Source organism: Siniperca chuatsi, linkage group LG7 (assembly GCF_020085105.1).
Source record: "Siniperca chuatsi isolate FFG_IHB_CAS linkage group LG7, ASM2008510v1, whole genome shotgun sequence".
NCBI classification, from domain to species: Eukaryota; Metazoa; Chordata; class Actinopteri; order Centrarchiformes; family Sinipercidae; genus Siniperca; species Siniperca chuatsi.
In genome coordinates, this window is record NC_058048.1 from 13,676,340 (window position 1) to 13,701,530 (window position 25,191).

The 25,191-nt window shown below is 38.5% G+C and overlaps 1 protein-coding gene and 1 long non-coding RNA gene across 5 annotated transcripts in view; one reads left to right on the plus strand and one right to left on the minus strand.

The window, feature by feature from the left end:
* The window catches only part of LOC122879144 (cGMP-dependent 3',5'-cyclic phosphodiesterase), a 164,696-nt gene that overhangs the window by 87,083 nt on the left and 52,422 nt on the right, over positions 1 to 25,191 (minus strand). The gene's annotated exons all lie outside the window — the stretch shown is intronic.
* Positions 18,800 to 23,703, plus strand: LOC122879145. Its single transcript, XR_006378641.1, has 2 exons — positions 18,800 to 20,569; positions 20,668 to 23,703. It is a non-coding gene; the product is annotated as an uncharacterized LOC122879145 (long non-coding RNA).

A 25,191-nucleotide genomic window follows, 5' to 3' on the forward strand; every position in this document is an offset into this window, starting at 1 on the left:
TGGATGCAACTGGCAGTTGAAAGTTAAGTTAAAGCAAAGCAGGATATTATTTTCAAAAGGACAGCCCAATACACACAAAATAAGGAGGAACAGTTTGAATCATTACTAAGTAATTAGTAAAATAATAATACAATATAATAATAATAATAATAATAATAATTAGTAAAAATAATTAATTAAGTGTACTGTCACTTTTTAACTTGAAGATATTGAAATTGAGATATTGAAAGCCTGGTCAGCAAAAGACAAAATAACATTAGCTGTAGCTAGCTGGGCAACGTACCCACAAACTGTGTGTGTGTGGAGTATGCATATGTGTGTTTGTGTGACGGCCCAGCCTCTGTCTGAACTCAGAACTCACCAGACACCCCAGTTTTTCTTGTTTTTGTTTTCTTTCAATCTCTCTCCTTTTTCCTCTCGCCTCTCTGTATGTTTATAAAGCAGATTGATAAAGCCCCGGTATAAGTGCAAATCTTTGGCTCAAGTTGAAACATTCTCAACTTGGGAAAACACCTTTGCCTCAGTTCGAGCCACCTAGAGTAACTCTATTCATGGGCACTGGAGATTTTTCAGTGACTGTGCATGAAATCTAAATCTAAAATTAGCTTTGTGTTCTGTCTGAATCCTTTTTAAATCCTGTGACTGGAGTCCAGATCTTTGCAGAAAGACATACATGTACTCCCAGCAGTCAGAGTAACAAATGTCTATTAAATTACATTTTTAGGCAACAGCATAAACTTAAAATCTCCCCGTTCAAAGGAAGTCAAGTATCTTGGTGTGTACTAAACAGGCAGTGAATTCCAATTAGTTTAACATAAAGTGTCTGTGGCTGGAGAAGTTTTTGCTTTTTCTCTCCCTGTTGGACTGAGTGGAGTTGAAAATCATCTATTTGCTGCTCTGTCACTCTGATTCCGGTCTGCTTTGTGCGTCATTCACTCCTCAGGAGGCCACCTCGATTTCTCTCTTTTGTCTCTTCCTCTCTCACTTCGCAACTTCAAGTCAAATCAATTTAAAAGGCACTCTGTTTGTTGATGATGGCATTTATCCACGGCATCAAAGCACAATAAAAGACTCTCGGCCTCTCACCTAATACATTTCATCTGCTTTTATCTATTCCCGTCTTTCCCTCCAAGCCATAATTTTTCTTCCCGCTGTCCTTCTGTCTGTCCCTCAGCCCCATTCCTGTCTCATTTTCTTTTAACCACCCTCACCTCTCCAGTGTCTGTCTGTTGATCTCTCAAAGATGCTCAACAGAGAAAACCACTTTTGGAATACATTATTTTCAACCAATTGCTTCTTAAAAGAGAGTATACAGTGGAGAAGGAAAGATCGAGGAAGGGGCCAGACAACATGCAAAGAAACTCTTAAGCTGAATGACACAAACACCTTTATGAAATTGCAGGAACATGGGCTCCATCAAGTCCCATTTGCTCAGAATTTATTTCTCTGGGGAGGTTTGGGTGGTTTTGATATTGCAAGCAGTCATTTATTTTAACCCTGTCCAAATAGTATCCTGTATGTTTGCAATTTTTCTCCCGATACTTTTTCTGTGTGCAAACAGCTGCATTTTTTCCATTTGAGTTTCATCAGACAAGTTGAACATGACTGGTGGTCACTGTGTATTTAGAACCACATCCTGTAATTTGGCAATGGCTAAAATGCAGTTGAATGACTGCTGAAGCTGGTTTGAACAAGACACTCAGTGCCTACAAGGTGCACAGGTGCTACCACTGACCTTTGACCTCCCCATTGTATGCCGAAAGATAGGAATATTGCAAAGGGTATTAAAAAGTATAACATTACAAGACATTAAATCTCTTGGTAGAAATTCTTACAGAGTACAGAGTGTGAACCTGCAGTGTTTTCTGGCTGTCTCTGCTCTGACAGCTTCAGTCTCTGGGGTATTTACTCTTGCCCTGACCACATTTTTTAATTTAACCAAGAAATCCCTTCATATTAAAATATATATTACAAAAGTACCAGTACAAAAGCATTTTAAAGACAGTATGATCAATGGGTGCTTGTAGGTGACAGGAGACGACACACAGTTTCCTCAGTGTGACTTTGTAAATAAGAATAACTCATTGATGCTGTCTGCAGGCTTAATGTATTTATCAGGCATCCTAGAGTAGGAAATTAGTCTTAACTCGCCAAAAAGTATTCCCATCTCTTCTGAGAGAGCTGTGCTAAACTGCCACTTTTAATGGAAGTATGAAAATATGAAGAATAACTGGAGGTTTCTTCAAAGACATGACTAGATGCAAACTTCTTGTGGCTGATTTTGTCCAGCATAATTACTCCGTCTATAAAACTGTGCTCATTCAACATACTCCCATATAATAAGTGTACAGTGATTTGTCAACATCGATAGCCTGGTTATAAAATAAAGAGAACAACAAAGTGTAGAGACTTGTGCAAGTCTTTTTTCCTGGCTTCTAATGGATAATAGAACCAGCCTTACCTTCAGTTTCTTTATCAGATTTTCAGTGTAAACTCATCATCCAATACACCCAAATACTTGCATGGTGACACTCTTTTTACCCTTCCCAAGGTATAAACGTGAACATTGTCCAAGGTCTGGGAGTGAGTACCTACTAGCTCTTACTATAAAAGAGCATTCAATCATACATCGAGGCCTGTAGCTGTTGAATGGTAGTTTGGAGGACACTTCCAGCTTGACTCAGACAAAGGACAACTGAGTAGAGTACTGCATTTAATACAGGGTTCTCCGCAGATCTTCCAGAACTATGTAGCTGAATCACTTCTCAGTGCTTCTCAGTTCGAGAACAGCAAACTTCCAAGGGATTAAAAGAGACTGGAGCACACTGATTGATTTGCAACCTTTAATTATGCAAACAGACTAACATTTCCACACTACTGTGTCTTCATCAGCGTATAAATGGACATAGACATGAGGCAAATACATGAAGGTCAACCTAGAACAGGTCGGACAGCTAAACAATAAGCTGAAACTTGTTATGAAGCTCTGTAAAGCCGAGGGGAGCTGCAGATTCAGATGATAATTCTCTGTAGGTTCATCACTACAAGTGACACCTTTCACATTGTCACATTCAGATTGTCACATTCAGATTGTCATTTGATATAATTTGAATTTCAGCATCTTTAACTTTCTGTTAGCTACTGACATAGGTTGGAAATGTTTCATTCATAAGTTAGGACTACAGATGGAAGCCAACATTGTTAGGTGACATGTCACCCAAAAAGTGACCACAATATATGTTAAATTTTAAAGAGTGTCTTTTTCATCTACAACAGTAATGTAATAATGTAATATAATGTAATATTTTATCATCTATCACGTGGTATTTACATTTTTCCACACTGCAGTCAAGTGAAAGATTAAACAGTGAATCTTAGTTGTGCAATGGTTCTTCACAACACGTACTAGGCTGTACAATAAACTAAGTAGTGAGATTACAGACTGAGAAGAGATAAACAGGGTAAAGAGGAAGAAAGTAAAGGCAGACACATGGGAACAGGCCTGGCTGTAGAATCAAACCACTGAAATGAGAGAGTGCTTACACATTTTAGAGTGAATCTGCAGTCTGCACTTCTGTGCATGTTAACAGTTTTTTATTATTGCATATCTGAACTGAGGGAGATTTGGCTCCAACATTTTACACAATCATACCATAACTTGCCCTCAAACTGTGCTGCTATGAGTAGAGAAGAGTAATGAATTCTCAACTTAGAAGAAAATAATATGCTGATATGTTGTTATATGCTGTTACACTGATTCAACTGAGTTTGGAGGTTCATTCTTGACCTTGGGTGTAGAGTTTTTTATCCATGATTTTATGAGGTACAGTCTGTTTTCATTATTTTTACCCACTCTGAATATTTGGACGGGTAACAGTGGTGGAATTGACTGGAATTTACAGGAAAATCGTCCTTAAGAAATATTTGTTGCTCACCTCCAAATGCATGTTTGTAGTCCATCTTCAGTCTGAAATATAACCTAATTTAATTACAAATGTGTTGTTATTCTTTTTCGTTATCAACAAATAAATGCTTTAGTATAGTGCCATTACTGCATGAATAAAATACAATGTTTTCAGTTCAAATCAAAATATGCTGAGTTCTTGACTGTTCTTTTTCTTATAAGCTTGAGTTTACTTTACATCAGGAGCTGCTGCTTTTCCCCCTTGATTTTATTAGAGATTTTATACTCGATGACACAACACTGTGTATTCAGACTCAAAGATTAGAAGAGACACCAGGTGGGACTTTCACACATATGGTCTCTCTTCTTTTTAATATTTTACCCCCATGAATGTAAATGAAGCAGACAAAATATTAATACATTTCAGAATAGTGCATAAGAAAGCTTGACCCTCCTGGTAAATAAGACAATTATCACATAACATAAACATACGGATCCCTTACATTTGTTTTTATTTTAAATTGTGACCGAGACACAAACTAAGCGGGACATTTTCAGTACTCTCTTGTGGAAAAATGTGACACTATTTTGCTTTTGTAAAAAACAGTGACACACAAGCAACCTGCCTCTCTTATATATACACTAATATATACCTATACCTCTTGTAATAATACTTTTTAATTTTTTCTGTCAGCTTCTAGTCTACTTGACACTGTATGCCATACATGAATACCGAGTGCTACCATAAAAACTGAGTCTTGGACTCAAAAAACAAAGAAAAAGCACAAGAAATTACACTTTGTTTCATGCACACACTTTACAAACAGTGTAAATATCTACACAGGCAGTTTTCTCCAATAAAACTAGTCCCTACATATTCAAAATCTCAGCTAGAACATTGTTCCATCACAGTTTTTACTCCCCCAACGGCACTGTGGTGTGTTCCAGCCCATTTACACCTCTGACAACAGTTGATAAAACAGCTGTTGCTCCATTATGATTAAAATCAACCATTAAACTGTATGAGGCAAACAAAGCTGCATGTACTGGTTCTAGGCGAGTCTTGCATCAGCACTGACAAGTGAAAATAGCCTGGGTTGTCTGAATTGTCAGGGATCGTAAAAACAATTTGCACCTGTCTTATGTGCTGTGAATGCCTTTGTCATTAGCTGCTTATTGTTGTTTCTCATTGAAAACAGAAACCGGAGGTGGAAGGGAGCGGAATACAATAGTCGTTGTGGGATACAATAATGCGTATGATGTCATTTCTGTCTAAACTTGAAGCTGAAACGGTCACTGAAGCAGTCTTCAGACTTTGATTTCAGTTCGTCTGATGAGTTCCACATTAACGCCAAACAATGTGGAACACATTCAAGCTGCTATGAGCAGGCATTGAGAAAAACAGGGATTAAAAAACTGACAGTGCATTCATTTTATCAGAGGGTTTTAATGCACTTGAATGCACCCAAGATGAATGGCTGCACTGGGGAACGGTGTTGTTTAAAAGATAAGTAAGAGAAAAAGAATGGAGCACGAGAGAATGATGGAGAGGAGCAGATTTAGAGATTGATGGAAGAGGAGAGAGACAGATGCAGTGAGAGAATAGAAAATACAACAGTAATTTAGAAGAGGAACAGGAGGGAAGGGAAGAAACAAAAAGTGTGGGGAAATGAGAAAACATGGAACATATGCAGAGAATGTTGGGTGGAATGTGAAGATGAATAGGGCAAGAGAAAGAGGGCGAATGAGGCATATCAGGCAAAGAATTGAGATGGAAGAGACAGGAGGGAGAAACTATGAAAAACAAGAAAGAAAGCGAGTCAAAAAGTGTTGAAACCGGGGTGAAAGACAGAGAGACAGTGAGAGGAGGTAAAGACAAGAAGAGATGAGGGGGAGGGATAGTGGTCTTGATAGATGAGTAATGTCAGGTTCATTTCCTGAGGAGCAGAACAAGACAAAGCCCATTTAATAACTGTCACACACACACACACACTCGCGCAAGCACACACACACACACACACAGGAAGTGTACTGGGTGTTAGGTGTATTGGCTTGATAAAAGATTTCGGAGCCACAGAGTGTGGTTAGAATAGATAACATGTCATCTCATTCTCATCTGATTTAATGAAACAGGCCTGCTGTTTAGCATGCTGCCTTCTGTGTGTGTCTGCTTACCATGCTCAGCACAGGTGCCAGCAAGTTTAAATGCAGGCATGAATGTGATTCTGTTAGCATAGTAATAAGGCAACATAAGAAAATATCATAATAAAATGACATAATGTGATCATGATTATTATATTACAGGACATTTGTGTTTGCTTTGTCTGTGCCTTCGTTTTTATTGTGATCTATGTACGCGTCTGCCTGCCTGTCTCTCTTCCTGTAAACCCTTTATGTGACTTGCAACTGACCTCAAGCCCATTTCTCAAGGAAGCAATACAACTGGTGGTTTAATCATGGCCACCTGTCTGCTATTAGCTAATCAATGCCAGGTTAAACATTAAGATTAGCTCTTTAGAAGAGGCTGATAATTGACTGTAAAGGCTTGATAGACGAGTGATGCATACTGTAAGTGTGCATGCTGGGAGAAGGACACAGAGACACAGATAAACGTAGAGCAGCAGATGCTGAAATAGATGGACAGAAACAGACTGAGATGGAGGAAGTGAAAGAGGAACCAGGGAGACAGGAAATAATGGTGAAAGAAAACGGATCACGGATCCAGGGATCATTGGAAGGTTTATTTACCTTTACTTCACTTTAGAGTAATACCCTGCTTAACACTTGGGAGACAATCGGCTGCTGAATCAAAGTGGAAGCACACATCTACTGTATAGTAGCTATAGTAGTTCAAACTACCAACAACCCAGCTCTTCTTCTATTTATACTGAAGAAATGTAGCAGCATACCCATATGAACTTCGTGTGCAAGACAATTTCTCCCAGTGTAGTGCCAAAACAAGCTCTTGCAAACTTACATCCACTGAAGAAAACATTGTGGGGGAAATATGATAAAATATGATTTGGGGTGCTTTTTAAAAACAGGTGTTTGTGCAACCCTGTCTCCTAAAAATTACGTTTATATACATAATGTCAACATAGTAAGTAAATGTTTGCCAAGTGGCAAAATGTTGATTAACAGCACTTGGTTAAGGTTAGGGAAAGGTCGTGGTCTTGGTTAAATTAGAAAAAGTTAAAAGAGACTCAAAGCACGAGGCAGAACATGTTTACTTTATTAATATTTATTTTTTTTTTAAATTTTCAAAACCATCAAAGTCTTGCACTTTGTTCGCCCCCTATCCACCCAAACCACCTTGTTATGACTTGTTGCACGGCCCTTAAATGTAGCACTTCCTACACTAGATGTTGCCAGGGAACATAATAAAGGCAGCAATTTAGTTGCACTACAAAATGTAATTAGGGAAAACAAATTAGTAGCATATAATTGTCATTTCTAGGAGACAGGGTTGGTTTGTGATACCTTGTATTCTTGGGCACATTTCGCTATTTTGGTTAGTATATTTCTCTTGTTATAGTGGCCACCTGGGCAAACAAAATGACATAAAATGTGATGTGACATAAAGCAATGTCAACGTGACAGCAGAAAAGTATTTCAACCTGTAACACATCAATTGCAGACATCAGGTTTTTCTGTCTCTCAGATATGAAGAAAAAAGTCAAAGTTCAGACATCTTACAGGGAGAAATCCATTGTAGCACGTTTGAGCTTGCTGAGGAAGGGGTGTGTCACTCACTTATTCAACTGGCATTCTGTATTGCTGTTATTATTATATTATTATTTTACGACTATTGTCACTGTACTCTCTGTCTACATGTAGAGAAAAACTGAAGTTAAAACTGTTAATAAAGCTGAGGTACAGGTGAGTGACAAATAAGTCACTCACCTGTGAGTGAAAGGCATTGAGGGAAATGAAGGAAAGATTAAGTGGTTATGACAGAAGAAGTTAATTACAGAACTTCGTCAGACAAATCCCTGGAATTCATTAGATATCACACATTGATAAAACAGTATTAAATAGTCTGAGAGTGTGAAATTTCTTTTAACAAACATTACGTAGACTAATGTATATGCTCTGTAGAATCATTTAATGCTCATGGTTTAATGAAATCACAAGTGAGATCTTATTACTTTATGCCTCATGTCTTTATGAGGCCTTTTGAATTACTATCAATAAATGACTTGCATTATTTACAATGCCATGCAAGGCTTGTTTTAATGTTTGCAAGACCAGCAATAGCAAAAATACTCTACAGAAACTGAAATGTTGTTTTCTGGTGTGAGATCACAGTGAAGAGACAGCATCAGCAGCAGCAGAAACCCTTTAGGGGCACAACACAGAAAAAAGAAACTATCCCATGGTGGGTGTAGAGAACAGTAAATACTGTAAAAGCTTTTGTGAACTGGGGTCAGTTTGCAAAAGATGATTATCTACTGAATCTTTATTGAAAATATATCAGTGATGTAAATGGACATCCTGTTGGCTCATCACATTATGAATGCTACAAACATCACCATTGTGGGTGATTGTGGACCTCAATATTTTTGCTTTCTCTAAGCTTTTTTGTGACTATGTGATGTCAAAATAAAGGTAAAAACACATGAAACAACTTAACATGCCATTAAATTTACTATTTCAAAAGCACTATAGATAACATAAGTAAAACTAGCCATTTTCAGTGCAGTTCAGACATTTTTGAAAGTGTAATGGTGTTCCAACTGTGTTTAAATCTTAAATTTACCATGTAACAAAAATACTTGTAAAGTACAACTGAAGCAATGCGTGTACAATTTGAATTAAGTAATGTTGGTTTTAATGTGGCATCATGTGAACATTGAAAGCACAAAGATTGTTGAAATTGTATGTAATCATCAATCAAGAGCTACAATACATTTTGATACTTATAGATGTTACAGAAACTATTGTTCCACTGTAGTACGTTTGATGACAAAATCAGGTTTTATAAATCCTACGTATGTTTGATGCAAGGTACTATAAATATAAATTGATGACTAACCACGTGTAGTCACGCAGAAAACGATGACTTGTACCCAGCAGCAAGGACACAGTATTTGGTTTAATTTTTGGTTTGCATCGTAAAGTCATTGGATGAGGATAATACACCGCTGTTCACTTTCAAAGGCTCCATTGTTTCGTCTTTCAGTATGCTGAATATGTACTAATTTTTTTTTTTACCTGCTGACATGCTCTAAATTGAGTTTTCATCTAGTCTCTTATCTGGTTTTCGCACTCACAGTCAGCAGACATTACATGAACTTTACACTCAATCTTCAACGGGCTCTGCAAATACTGTGATATTGATTTAAAATTGATTTTGTGGGGCAAAATTCCACATATTAACATTTTATTCTACAAAAGTCTTAAATACATTTGTATTCAGTCTTCTACTGCAATAAAATAAGTGACAGTTCTATGAGGGCTGACTCTCTTGCCAGGAAGATGCAGTTTTAATTCATTTTGAAAAAAGGTCAGAATTGATGGCAGAAGCTTTATTACAACTTATTTAACTAACTTATTAAATCAGATATTCATTAAACGTATTTAATGAATAGCAGAATTTACTGTTGATGCCACTAAAAGCATGATAAGCATGATGAAGAGGTGTCTGAAGCAGTAAAAAAGCCAGATGACTGTAAAACTGATCATATGCATGTCAAAAACATATTCCACGTCTTGCCACTTGATTAACTGGATTTTTAGTCCATCATATTAACGATAACTGCCCATAAACCCACAAATGCTGATCAATTTTCCACGCTAATCAATTTGGCTTTCAAAACAAGCATGGCACAGACACTATGTGCATCTTTGCTCTAAAAGAAATCATTGCCAGTTATTGTAATCACAATTCCACAAAGGCTGTGTTTACATGCCTGTAAAGCTTTTTATTGACTCAATTGTGAAAATGAAACCTAAGTACCTAAATATGTACAATGTAAAACATCAGAATTTACTGGAATCAGCTAATATTTTAAGTGTTAAGTTAACGTAAATATATGTTTTATTAATTCCAAGTTAATTCAATTCAAAATATTTTCAGACCACTTTAGAGATTATAAACATAAGTTCACTTGACTTGAAGTCTTTTTACTTGAAATCATGAGTTGAGTGAATGTACTGCTGAGAGTTCACTCAACTCAATAAATGAGGTTTCTAAAGAAACATGATCAGCATATTAGCAGACTTCCCAGCATGCGTTGCTTGAGGGTTAACTCTGGTGCATCTGTAAGTTAGTGAAGAGGATAGAAACTTTCTATTTTCCGGAATCCTGCCTGAGTGGTAATGCAGTAAGGTCAATTACCTTAGTTAATGGACAACAGAACTTTATCTTGACATTGTTTAAATTATACACTCAGGTTAGCATGCTTGTACAAAAATGTTACATATACTACCAACACATCTTCAGACAGAATAGGCCGATTGTCAGTGACTCTCAAAATGACATATACGACCGTTCCCCAAAACGACATATGACCGTTGGAAAGTATCAGTGACAGGCGTACCGCGTACCGCATTAGTATGCTACGTAAATCAGCACGTTTTAGTATGTTACGCGACATAAGTCACGTGACTTAACTCACGTGACGTAAGTCAACTACGTAACGGTATTTAACTTAAAACTTTAAATAAGTCAACGTTGACTTGGTTTCACACAGGACACAAAGACCGATCTCCTGGATGAAAGTCTTGTGTTTATTTGACCCATTCACCACCCCAACCACCTCCTAATGCAGACTTTGTCGCTCTTTTTAAAAGGTCGTGTCTAGATGGTAACCCTGGATTTGTGAAACTCTCGCAAGATTTGTAAGCAATGTTTCTTTATTGTGCACGTTCCTAAACCTAATGAAGTAGTTTTATTGCCTAAACCTAAATCTTGCATGAGTTTCTGCTAATCCAGGGGTGCGTTCAGCCCCAACAAAACATAGCAAAATGTTTATTTAAACAGAAATGGTGGTGCCTTGAACACCCTGTTGTGTACGCAAGCGCACTTTAATAAGGTTTATATACACGTCGCTGTGATTGGGTAACACCTCTGACACAACCACCAAACGAGAGACAACATGCCTGTTGCACACCGTTTGGAGGAAACATGTTGTTCAACCCGGAAACCGTAGCAAAACGGTGCACACTGTTTTCAGATTAAGCGTGCCCCTGGGTTACCATCTAGACACGACCTTTATACAACGTCACTTCCTCCTTTGCTCCCATCATAATTACTACGGCTACTAGAGGTTGCAGCCTAACAATAAATGTAAATATGGGTTGTAATAAGCTGCTTTCACATTAGACCTATACAACCATTTTTCTGGTGACGACGGGCTGATACTACTGATATTAAGGTCTGGCTGTTCAGAGCTTACTGTATGCCCCTGTATACTGCCCACCTGTGGTGCAGCTATAAAAAGAGCAGCATGCAAATACATACACTTAATGCCATGAGGTCATTATTGTGTGTGCTAAGATTTTACTGTGATAGTGTTATGTTTGTCAACATAAATGTATGTGCATCATTGAGGCACTGGTTAATCCCACCAAAAGCTGCAAAGGGGTTGTGGTGAAGCTGGTGCAGGAGTTTATTGTCTATTTTGACAATTATAGAGGTAATGATGATTTTACCTGATGGTTTTTGTTCATATCTTTAGTTCTTTCTCTTTAATGGGTTTTTGGTCCGGAAATAACCTGTACTGAGCACGGCTCTAACTTAATGGTTTTCACCACCGCCCCAAACCGTCCCGCAAACTGACCAGTAAACCGCAACATACATATTAATGAAGCCGTAATATTAATCCAAAAACATCATATTGTAATGGACTGGGTGAGATGTTAGTGTTGTTGGGAATGACAACTGTTATGTTATGAATGTCACTGTGTTAAGAGATAGGAGTTGAGATTTCCAGGGTGGCAGTGAACATGTTATAAGCTTAGAAGCTGTGAAGCCAGTCAGTCATCTCACCTGCCTATGACAATAATTTGTGTGAGATAGTGTACCTGTGATTGGCAGAGGGTTAGGGGGGATGTTTGTCGCTCTGCTAGTTTTGGGGAATGAGAGAAAGTCTATAAACGAGAGTCGAAGTGAGAAGCTGTTTCAGAGAGCACAGCGTTAAGTTGAATGTTTTGTAATTTTGGCGATGGCTACGGGCTACAGTAGTCGTGTGTAGTGTTCGCTAATAAATTGTAATATATAGGGTTAGGGCTTTGCTAACCGCTTCGGGACGCCATTGTAACTGCCTGACAGCTGCGACATGTACACTGCTTGCAGATGTCACTTGCTGTTCATCTTCTTGCTGTGTGTGCACATGTTAGGGTGTGTTCCTTTTGTTGCAGCCCATCGGTCCTCTTACTGGATTCAATTCTGTAATTTATTTTTCATTTGATATCACAGCCCTCAGGAAGCATTTAGTTCAATTAAATTGTGGATGTAAAATGGCATGGGAAAAATCCTTCTGTTTTCCTCTACAGGGTCAAACAGGGTTAGCCAAGGCTGGAACACATTAGCTAGGTTTTATGCCATTCAGTCTCTCCCACCGCAACACCTGTGATTATTTTTTACATGTTGTCAACAGAATGGATCGGTCAGTTTGGCTCCCATATTATATAAATCTGAATAAACACTAATGCTGAAACTACCTGTAATATTGATTTATTGAGTGTGAAATCATTCAGTAATGTTTAATCATCAAGAGTGAAGAGCTGGAGGCTCCAAGCTGGATAAAAAGTGGCCCACAGGTAGCCTAACATAAGAGAGAGGGCACAAAGTAAATAGATGGATGGAGCGTCAACATCACTCTGACATTTCGGCTGCATTTAAGCAGCGCTGAATGACACATTAGACACACACACTGTTCTACACGCCTGTCGAGTGGCTCAGCAGCTATATACTTTGACGTGGATTGCAGTCCCTGAAACATGATATGGCAAGACTCTTCAGAGGACAGATCACAATTACGAAAGATTCAAGAGTATCTAGTATCTAAAAAACAAAAAGATAAAGAATAGACAGTGTGAGAGAGAGAAAGTCAGTGAGAGGAAGAGAAGAAAAAGCTGTGACGGAGAGAATCAAATATGACAGTTTAATATGGAGATGCCACTAGTTAACATTTTTTGGTCGACGAGCTGCCAAGTTGCATCATAGATGAGCAGACAGCAGAGACATGAAAAACTTCAGTGTCAGTCAGGATCAAATGCCTAAATCAGGGCCAACTGTGGGTCGACACAGGCTAGACAAAATAAACTCTGAAAAGGGATCTTTTTGAAGTTAATAAATCACCAACACTATTGGTTAGTTTCTATAGTGGCCTCTAATTCTCTTCAGTAATGCAGTTTGTGTTTGCTGTTATGATTTTGCAGCTGCTGCTCTTGACTTATCAAATTATTTTTCAGTTGTTCTGACTAATACACTTACAATGTTCAAATGATCTGGCTCTTTGCAGCTCTGTCAGCTGTCGCCTGCTGCTTTGAAAACTCACATATCAAAGTGCTGATTGCCAGGCCACTTTAGAGCTGACAAAGGCTAAGACATAATTTTGCATTCAGTAGCTGTAATACGGTCCACCCTGGTAGCAGTGTTTGCAATTGTAATTTATATACTTCAAAATTAAAGGACTTTTTCATGAAGTTTATTTTGTCTACTCTACTAAAATTGCTCTGCACACTCTACAATGTTTTATTAAAGTAGAAACTTTAACCAATTTCTGACAGTTCCAGAAAGTCAATTTTAATCTTTTTATAATGCTAGCAGGAATGCAATTTAAGATTGATTTTCAAAAAATGAACCCTAACAAAAGTGTATGAAATCAAAACCTCACTATAACACAGCTGCAACTTCAATTTGGGGACATAATGGCCAGGTGCTTTAATAAAGCAGATACAATGAAAACACAGGTATATCTCACATAATATACCTAACATACCTAATTTAACTCACATGTATGAAGAGTTTTCACAGCCAACCCTTAGCTCCATAATGAATGATGTGACTAAAATGACACATCAGATTTCCTTTCACTGCCGGGTAACGTTCACAGGGCAATTCACAAGTTGCCTTTCAGAATTAATTTTAAAACTGTGAACATCAACATTTGAAACTCCAAATTATTTGTGATGTGAATCTTTAAGGCTGGACTGGTTCATTTATTCTGAGCGAGAGCAGTGAAGGGGAGCCAAACCCCAGCTGGAGCGGTGCATGACTTCATGATGTACTTATCAGAGAAACGTAGTGCTTTGATTTCACAAAACCTTCAACCATACACATTTTTGTGTTATCACTAATACAACCATCATAACCTCTGCATCAATGCTGTAGGTAACAGCAGCTACACCCTCAGGCACTGTCCCCTTATCACAACACTATATAATGATGCTGGTGCTGCAATAGAGACACCTTCATGCAGCTCAAATGGGGATGGTGATGCCTTGATGCACTTGGTGGCTGGCTGTTATATCTCCCATTCAAACTCTACAGAGCATGTGCTGAGCTGTAATTTTTTTTTTGTTTTTTTTTCTGGAAATCACAAAAAATTGCATTATATTCAAGGACTATACATTTATACATTATGGGTTATTTGTAGCCTTAATGTTGCTAGGCTATTGAGTTTCTTCAAGTCCATTTATAGTGTGTCAGCCTTAAAAGTGTTTAGTCAGCCCAATTTAACCCACGTTCGGAGCTCAAGCTGATAAACTGCCAGAGAAAATAACGCTTCAAGAACCTGACACGGGACAGAGCGAGAATGTGATTGATAAACAGGCTACGCAAATGTGGGATTTACACTCGGCCTTTCATGTTTCACTTTTAGAAAGAGAAAAGGCTTCAAGGATGAAGACTCTGTTAGTATCTTTGTTGAATCTCTAAACTTTCCCAGCGGGACTAGTCTAAAAGTGAGAATGCTGGTGGCACTGCGACTAAAGTGAATAATTAGTACAGGCTCCATACAAGAACCTAATTTTTCGATTATATTTTTTGGGCATTTTAGCTTTATTAGATAGCACAGTAGAAAGAAGGGAGAATAGCCTACGACTAAGGTTCCTGGCCAGAATTAAACTGGAGACATTGCAGTTATGTGATATTCCCCAAAAATCTACATTTTAAACATTTTAAAATTACTAATAGGATTTTCCTTTCATTAACTAATAGACAGATGAACACATTTATATGCACATAAATATTCATGAAGTGCTATGCATTAAGTATTTCTGGTTAATTGTGTGAGTTAACAGGACAGAATATGTTGCACGCACATACATTTTTGTTGGAATCTACATGCCATTTTATAGACAAGGTATCTGGACATCAGTGTTTGGACAGTTTGGCGTGCCAAATACAGCTCATTTTTACATTGACTGTCCAAGATATAGAAGCTCATATTTCCCTTTCAGTTCACTGTCAGTTTCTCCACAGGGATATCTAAAAGCCACTCACATGTCTCAATGTATCCCTCTTGCAGCTGAGCTTTTAGAGTAAAAGGTACATAAGCCTGAGGGATGCTGACCTCTATGCCTATGGAACATTTTAAGTGTAAGTTTGAGTGCATGAATGTATGGTAGGTGTATACATGGTAGTATATGTGTGTGGAAGTGTGCGTGCGTGTGGAAATGGAAGGTTATCGATTATCACTCCATTATTGGAGTGAACTGGATCAATAAGGAAGTCAGTCAACTAAAATCTAAAAAGGGGAATATAAAGTGATAAAAACACACCTACATGCAAGAGATGCAGGTGCTTGCATGCACCCACACATCCGCACACACATATGTACCCTCACACAGACTCACACACTTCTGTTGCTGTGGCTGGTTATTGTAATTTATGTCCAGTGGGAAAACTGGAGCACGTCAGAAATACATGAAGGTCAGTACTGCAGAGTGGCACAGAGTGCACAGTGCAAGAGTACAATGTGTAGGTGAACCTCCCCCCACCACACACACACACACACACACACACACACACACACACACACACACACACACAGACAGACAAGCACACACACGTTGCCTGCAAAGGCGGACACAAATCCAAGCGTGAGACAGTCAGAGAGAAAGGGACACGCCCCTCTGTTTTAATTCAATCCCTCAGGGAAATCACATACTGACACTTCTTCCTTCGCTGTTCTTTCACCCACTTCCTTCGCTCTTTTCTTTCTTCTCTGCCTTTTATTCTCTACTCTATTCAAGTCTCCATTCAGTAATTCACTATTACCACAATGGAAGGACTGCAAATTGAATGGAACAGAAAAAGAATAGCACAAAAACACACAAACAACCCCCCAAAACCACAGTGAGATATTAAGAGGGAAATGAGAATGAATAGAAAGTGCACCTTTTTCACCAGGGTTACTTGGGAGTACATTCATCTTTTTTGCTGCTTCCTTCATATTGCCTCCCTGAATTTGTTTGACTATTCTATCTATCTGTCCTCCCCTTATGTTGCTGTTCTCGCAGTTGACAAACTGTCTATTACTCATGCTGCCTCTCTCTCCTGCCTCTGCACTCACGTCCTTATCTAACTTGGCCTCAGTGGTGGTGAGCTACTGCAGTGATGCCAGATGAAGAGAAAACCATCTACTCTTTTTTGTAAAAGAAGTGTGGGCAGGCCACCCACCTTAAGTTTTAGATAGATTTTATACATTGGTTTAGAAAACAGCAAAGAAATGTTCCACCTTTTTTTTTTTGAGTAAAAAAAAAAGAAGGTTGTTTTACTGTAGCATAGGCAGTGGGAATGAAGGGAGAAACACAGAGAGAAGAAGCGATATATGCTTATATATGTGCTACAGCCCTGTGGCTAAAACCACTGCTACCAAGTGAAATAAATTTACTTTTACATATTATTTGAGTGTCAGCATTAAAAATTATTTTATGAACTCTGTAGTGTCCTTAACATTCCCACAATAGAAAAAATTGTCCATGATCTGCACACTATTCTATGCTACAAAATCCCATAGTGCATCAATTTGCCTTTGCTCCTGAGTAGACAGACATTAATCTTGTAGTTATGCAATATAACATCTCTCAGACAACAATTCATAATTGGCTATAGGTTAACCTAATGACAAGGCTCATTATCAGCAACTCATCTCCATTTTTTTTTTTTTACTTTCTTAACTTTGTATAACTAAAAAGATTTTCTGATCTGTACCCATCGCAAGAGCACTGCTTTTACTGTAACCACGGTGATCAGCGTGCTTTGCAGCAGGTAACAGAACTTGTGTGAAGACATAAAATGTGAGTTTTAACTGACACAAAACTTGTGTCTATATACACAAGGTTTATAAGTGGATTAGGGCTGCACAATTAATTGAAATATTATCGAAATCGCAATATGGCCAAGTGCAATATCCAAATCGCAGAAGCTGCATTTTTTTGATAAAAGTAAAATGTTACAAAACAGCATTATAATGAAGTACTGTAGTGCTGCAGAGATACTCTGGCCTACAAATCTTGTTCTTCAGATGTAAGAAAACATGTTTGTTTGGTACAGACTCCAACAAATGTCACATCATCATGATTTTAACTGTTTTTTCAGAGAATATAAAAATTGTGATGCAAAAAAAAAATCATTCCCACTAATCGTAAATCATATCGCAATCGTAATATCTATCAAAATAATCACAATATGATTTTTTACCATATCGTGCAGCCCTAAAGTGGATATATGATTCAAGCTGATGACAGCTGTTCTCCGTCAGTGAAGAAAGAAACTATTAACTTTTTAAAGCTACTGCACCTTTCAAGCCTATAGAGGCATGATTTTGCGTGGAGTATCGCTTTAAGAAATCGTTGCAGAAGAAGAACTTCTCTGTAGTATTTCTGCCTACATGAGGTGAATGTTGTTTCTTTCTTCTGTTTTGCACGAAGCAATGAATGTGCCTTCCAGCCTGACAAAGCCACGCAATGGATGAATTAGCTTGATAAAGACATCATTTACTGTAAAGTATGCTGTACAATAGAAGAATAGACTATTTTTACTTCACTTAGACATACCAATAAGCCTTTCCACACATTACTGGATGAACACAACAGTTTTTGGACTTTCATTGGTCTTTCTGTGTGATTTTCAACAACAACAGTTCTGGAAATGTTTGTCACATTTCTCCTATGCTACTTAAGACTTAAGGAAATATGGCATGTAGCTGCATAATAATGCTTTATTGTATATCTGCATTGCCTAGTCATATAGGGTTTCAAGTGGCAAGACACAATATGGCAAAAACTGAGCTGGAAAGATGGAATCTGGTTTACATGCCTTCTATATGGATTATGATTGCAATAAATACAATCATTTGTAACATAGTTATGCCCATAGAAGCATGAACTACTCATCTACAATACAAAATAACTCCTTGACACCCAATAAAAACCCAGCGATCTGCTCCTTCTTTTGTACTACTGTTTGTGCAGAAGTGGGTCACGTAGACTGAATTTTTATTATCATGTCATCTTTCCACAGAATATTTTAGCAAGGACAGATTTTACTTTCTCTTTATATAGGCTATTTAATCACTAGTTAATCATATGTTGAAAAAACTATGGACTAGTTGAGCACGGTCGGTGCAAGAGTAAAATTGACGTTTACCACCACAGAAACTGGTGAGTGAACCTGCAATTAATGAATGATCCGCTCTACCTCCTGAGCATATGAGAACGGAGACAAGATGCATTGCATTACAGATACATGTAAACTGCAACCACTTTAAAACAAACAAAATGCAAGAAGCTGATTAACAAAAACAACCTGCGGCAACACTGTGTGCTGCCTCTCATTGTTTATCTGCAACGCCTGTAAGTTTTGGTGCACTCTTCCCTTGTTTTTAATTACATGAACTCAGCCAGCAGACAGTGAATGTCTCATGATTATGAGCTAGCTGTCTGAATGAATGGAGAGCACTCAAATGCCTTCTCATACTCTTTGGAGTTTAACAAGTCAGCAGGGGGGTTTGCACACCAGCAGATATACAGCCATACTGTATATTTACCTGCAGATAGGTGTGTGTAGGATAGTGGATGGTGTAGGTATGTGCAAGAAAACACACACGCACACACACACACACACACACACACACACACACACACACACAAGGAGAAAGAGAAAGAGCTTGCTCAATACCCTGCGGGGATCCACTTGAGATAAAATTCAGCAGCACTGAATAATACAGTCCATTTATCAAAGAAAACTCACTTACCCTGACACACGCACATACACACACGTATACTGTATATACAGCACTCTCAGAGGCTTGCTGTGAAGTGAAGGTGCCCTTGTGTCGGTGGTCATTTATCAGAATATGTGATTCAAAGTGCTGTGGCAGGCGTAGCCCAGTGGTCTCTACTTGTGAATTTCTTCTCATAATGCCACACTGGTGTGCCCCTGTAATGTAAAACACTCTCTCCCCTGTGTTTGGATTTGCATCATTTAGCCACGGCGAGGCCTGCAACAGGAGAAATGCCACTACAGCAGGAGAAAGGACCAAATAAACAAAATAACTATATTTTAGCCCAGTATGCCATGACGTTTGGAGCAGGTACAAATGTAGAGTGTGTTTTATTATTAGAGAGCTGCCAAGCTACAGTAGTTTAGTATTAGTAGAGTATTTCCATTTAGACTTTTACTTCACCACATTTCATTGGAAAATATTGTACTACACTGACAGTGGTAGCTACATACTAGTTACTTTAAAAGACTGAGATTTAAAATAAAAAACACAAGCTTATAAAAGACACTGTTTTATCAGAGATGAAACCAGTTGGCTTGAAACTCTCTACTCTCTAAAAAATGTTCTTGTCTTGTTTCAGATGTCTATGAGTCTAAACTTCTCAAAGAACTTAAAAAAGAGAAAGAACTTAGCAGAACTTTCTTCTCCCGTTAATCATCTCTCAGCCACTCAGATTTATCTTCTGACCCTTTGGATGGACCCGACCCTTAGGTTGGGAAACACTGGACTAAATTAGCTTATTGTATATAAAGTAATTAAAAACAAATTCCACCTCAGCTAAAACAGTAAAATGCTACTTGCATAATGATGCATATCATTTTTATCACTCACAGGAGAACAGGGACTTTTACTTTTGATACTTTAAGTACATTTAGCTGGTGTAGTTTTATTTAAGTAGGATTTTGAATGCAGGACCTTTACTTGTATTGGAAAAAAAATTACTAAATTGAAAGTCTTTACAACTGAGCCCCTGATATTGTACACTACAGCAGGACAGTAAAATGACAAATTATTGTAATACACCCTAACCAGGGCTACAGTAGGTACACTCTCATGGGCTCAGCCAGAGTAATATTTTGATCCTTCCACAATAAAACCCTGATTGATTTAGAATGATGTTGTGTTACAGCCATGGCAGTTTGTCTGTATTTCCCCAGTGTTTCCAGTTCTTTTCCCCCAGCCCTGTGTCTCTTGTCTTTCCCCTGTCTGTCTCTCTCGGTGTGTGTGTCTATGTGTGTGGATGTGGCTGCTCCTCCCATCTCTCTCTACTGGCTCTTGGCTCCACTATTCCCACTCACCTGACGTTCATCTCCCAATCAATCCGCTCAGTATACACACCTGCTTCCCATCAGCTCATCTCCTGCGGTACATCTACTCCGGCTCTTCAGCCACTCATCGCCACGTTGTTATTTCAACCTCTGTGGTAGTAACTAGTCGGCCAACCTTTGCTAACACAAACCTTTTGTCTGTTTCTGCTCCTTGTCTGCTTGCAATCAGCTAACCTGTGTTTTTGTGCCTTAGGACCACTGCTTGCCTATTGCCCGTTTGTGGCCTGCCAGCCACGCTTCCTTCCACCACGCCATCTCCACCGCCATTACCTCCACTTCCTCCCTGCCTACTCTGGACCCCAAACCCTGGCCTTTCATCCATCATCTCTTCCCCATTATCTAATAAAGCCTTTTACTTTCAAACTCCTTGTCAGAGTCCTGTGTTTGAGTCTAGCCTTTTAGTAATCGCAACATGTTGAAGCTTTTAACTGATATTGTACAGAGACATTAAAGGCAAATGGAGATTAACAATATGATCTTGTTTTACAGCAGGATATATGAAGTTCACTATAAAGCTAAACCTGCGACAAGCTGCTAAACTGGTGTATGAACCTACTGGTTAAAACACCAAGAAAGTCCAACTAAACAGATCCAGAAAACCTTAGCTACTCATACAGAGGGCTGCTATCTCCTGACTGTTGTGTTGTTTTATTTAACAGTTTATTACTGATGCATAATCTTTACAGCTGGATGCACATCTTGTCTGTTTGTTCTGCTCCCCCTTGGAATCAGCACTAGTCAGTGTTTTATTTTTTAATTTTTTTGGCTGCATAGAAGAGAGTTTGTTTTTTTTATCATGCATAGCACAGGTGGGTGTTATTTTAATGGCTGCTCTGTGCTCACAATGATAAAAAAATTGGAAAAAATGAGCTACCCCTGAAGTTAAGAGACATGTATGTAAGAGATATACATAAACACTTTCTTAGAAAATGCTGTTTATGTGCATTTACCTACTTGTGATCATAACAATCCCAGCTGAATCCACCTAAAACAATGAACAAACACATTTTCATGTTTCTCACCTGGCATATACAGTGTATTAATACTGCAATATAAACCCTTAAGTTGTAATTGTCTGGACATAATACGGTACAGATCTTTTCCAGATCAAATACAGAAAATTAAACAAAGTCTCCAAGTAAGTTTACACACACACACACACACACACACACACACACACACACACACACACCACTCAACTAGCACCATGCTCTGGATCAGCTGATGCACCAACCGGCCGATCGATTTACATGTAAGCTGTCAACTGTACATTCTCCGCTTCTGCAGCTACTACTGATGCATGTCACACCTTACTTGTTATTACCGAGTCCCTCGACGTTTGTAATCGAAGAACAGTGTTGGGAATTGTAGAACCTTATGGATCCTTCTCCCAATAGTTTAATTCAAGCCACCAGCGATCAGTGACAGTGATAGGTGATTTTGGAGCGCTATATGATCACAACACTATGGATTATATAGATTAAGCTAGAAGAACAGAATTTTTATTCTTTATATACAGACATGAGTCACTTTCCACTTCATAAGAGATTCATTCTTTCCCTTCATTTTAAAAACTTTTTATTTACGGCTGAACTTTGTTCTAAATGTAAACCAGTAATATGTTTTTGGTATCATGTATGACGTGTAATTTGAAACATGCATGATGTGTAACACACGGTGCTGTGCTGTCACCTATAAGCACAAGGCACAGGCTTTCAACAGTGTCTGGGTCCACTTGAGTCTTCACAAATAACACTGCTTCTGCAGGTTTTGAGGGTCATGCAGTTTAAAGGTTATCTGGTGGTGCGAAATGAGTTACAATCCATTTCTCTGTATTCGCTCCTCCACCACTCCACATATGGTCCAGTAGTATAGTACCTACTGTACACAGGTCACTAGTCCTGTGCTGCCATTGTTTCAGTCTTAAACGTTGAGTGCTCACCGACAATGGGCTCCAGTGCTGTGTGTGCTTGACTAAATGTGCTGAATATCAAGCTCTGTGTTTGCTGATTACTGCTGCATATCAGACTGCTGGTACTCACATTAAGGATAAAAGCAGAGCAGACAAGAAGAACATAAGGCTGAAATTACCGAGTCAGATCTTGTCAGGAGCAAATCGTTGCATTTCCTCACTGAAAATTGTAAATGTGGAATATTGGTGGGAGCTCCACTGGTTCATGGCATCGGACTGGCTGTCGCAGTTCCAGTTTTTGATTAATTGATCTCTTCCTGTTATTGCTTTTTGATGGCTTTAAATTAAGCTTTGCCAGGAGCCAAAATAATCTTTCATTCTTAATTACTACATTATTATTCAGTGTGTGAGGTGACTGGCTGAGCACAAAATGCTTAAAAATAAATGGATAATACAATATATTTGTGACTAGTATTTAATCTTTGTGAGAACCAGTCAGTAGCTCCATCAATAGCTCAGCTGCATGTCATGTTGTTTTGCCCTTGTGCAAGACTCCTACCTCCCCCACATACTCTGTATCAGACTACATAAAAGGATAAAAGGCAATCATGCACAGTTTGTATACAATCTCAAGAAAAATATCAAATCTCTGTGGTCAGGTCAGAATAACAATTCAATCACGAGGACAGGCATGCACCTGAAGGCAGGCAGACGTGCGCAAAGTGCAATTGATGCAATAGCCATCACAATGTACCACTTGTTTTTATTCCGGTAAGAAAATTCTCTTAATTTTCCAGCAGTGAGGAAGCACACAGACCCGCTTCTGTCCCCAAACTGAAAATTATAACACTATAGAGTGCAAACTTTAGCATCCAACAGAAACACTTTCATGTCATTAAGGTCAATCTATCTGGGGCACTACTGTGTGGAGTTCCTGGACACACTCACTCACACCCACACAACTACACACAGAAATAATTACATGTCCTGTAATTGTGTTTGTTATGTTCAAAATTTTTTCCACCTCAATATTTCCATTGCTTTTAGCACACCATCTTTGCTAAATGAGAAGAAAATGTAGAGACATCCGTACAGCTGAATGACAGAATGGTGGATCAGTACAGGCAAAACACACCTGTCTCCAAGTGTTGCTTCTGATGTTTTTTTTTTTTTTTTTTTTGTTTTTTTTTTTTTAAAGGTGCATTCACTTGTTGAGCCTCACTCAAACTGCACAGACAGTACATCAGTGAAGGTTCAGATTGAAGTGTGAATATGGACAGTTATGAAACAGAAAATACATTTGCATTGACACACAAACACCCAGAACAGCAGAGCTTATTAAATATATACACAGGATCCACACAAACACTTATTTTGTTGAATTTTAGTGGAGCTAGGCAGTCTCTCCCTCACAGACACGGAAGCGCGTAAGCACCACCCCCGATTCCCTGACGAATTAATCCTCACATCTGTTCTGCTGGAGACTGAGAAGAGATTAACCTGCTGCTTTTACTGCCTCATTGGCTCACACGCACGAACAAATAAGAACACATACCCGCATACATACAGCACTTTTACTCCTACATACTGTACAAACATACAAAAACACGGGTTCACACAGTTGCACAGGTTCATGACAGAACACATACAGTGACTCAAGTCGCTCGCATCCACAGGCATCTTTGTCATAATCCGTTAAATCAGAGGATAAGAGTCATGACAACACCAAAACCTTTTCGTGGAACCCGAGAGACAAAACTGTAAAACCTTTCTGATCAAGAAAATTAATAGTGACTCCTCTAAACGCACCTTCAAGACCTAAACAAATGTAATTCTTTCAGGCAGCTCCTGCAGGTGGCACTGCACACTCTGCATGTTCACCAGCAGCCAAATCACAGACAGAATTACAGTATTGGTGACGCTTCAGCAACAAACCATTTACAAACACACAAAGGCTGTAAGAGAGGAATGCAGTTGGACAAGACAAGACTTCAGCAACGCAACCTGAACTGCGGAAATTAGTATGTGGAGGGCTGACTCATAAGTGCATTAGCACTGTAACAACACACACAAACATGTAGACACACACACACACTTTCTATCTCTAGGCATCATAAATAAAGGTTGAATTAAAAAAACAAATGCTCCATCACAATTAAACACACAAAAGACTAATTATGGGAGAGCACGCTTGATATTTCAAGTGATGCAGTTATGTTGATACATTTATTGAGATAAATACAAAAAAAACAAACACAAGCACACACACACACTCACAGTAACATACAGAGTACATACTGTATGTATGTATGTTTATGAATATAACTGATCTTTGCCTTGCTACACGCTGAAATAAATATATGAGTAAGTATTTCTTCATAGAGAATATTGTTTACATGGTTGTTTATATCTTTCATGTAGGAATGGCACAATTTGTGCATGTGGGGTTGTGTGTCATCAATGTGCGTGTACATGTGCCTGCGTCACTGAGAGTGTGTATCAGAAAGAACATGTCGACACTGGCAGCCAATCAAACATTTTTTCTATTTTGCTGCCAACAACATTAAATCCTTCTGCAATATAAAACACAAATGCAGACACACGCACAGACACACTCTTGTACTCACACTGTGTACAAACACACACACACACACACACACAAAACTAATGCTGCTTGATGGCATGTGTGAGGATACAACAAAGCAGCAATTTAAAATTTTAGGTATCTGCTTGTATGTTACAAATCATACAAACACAAAAGATGGAGTGAGACAGACCAAAACGAGATGCAGGGAAAAAATACAC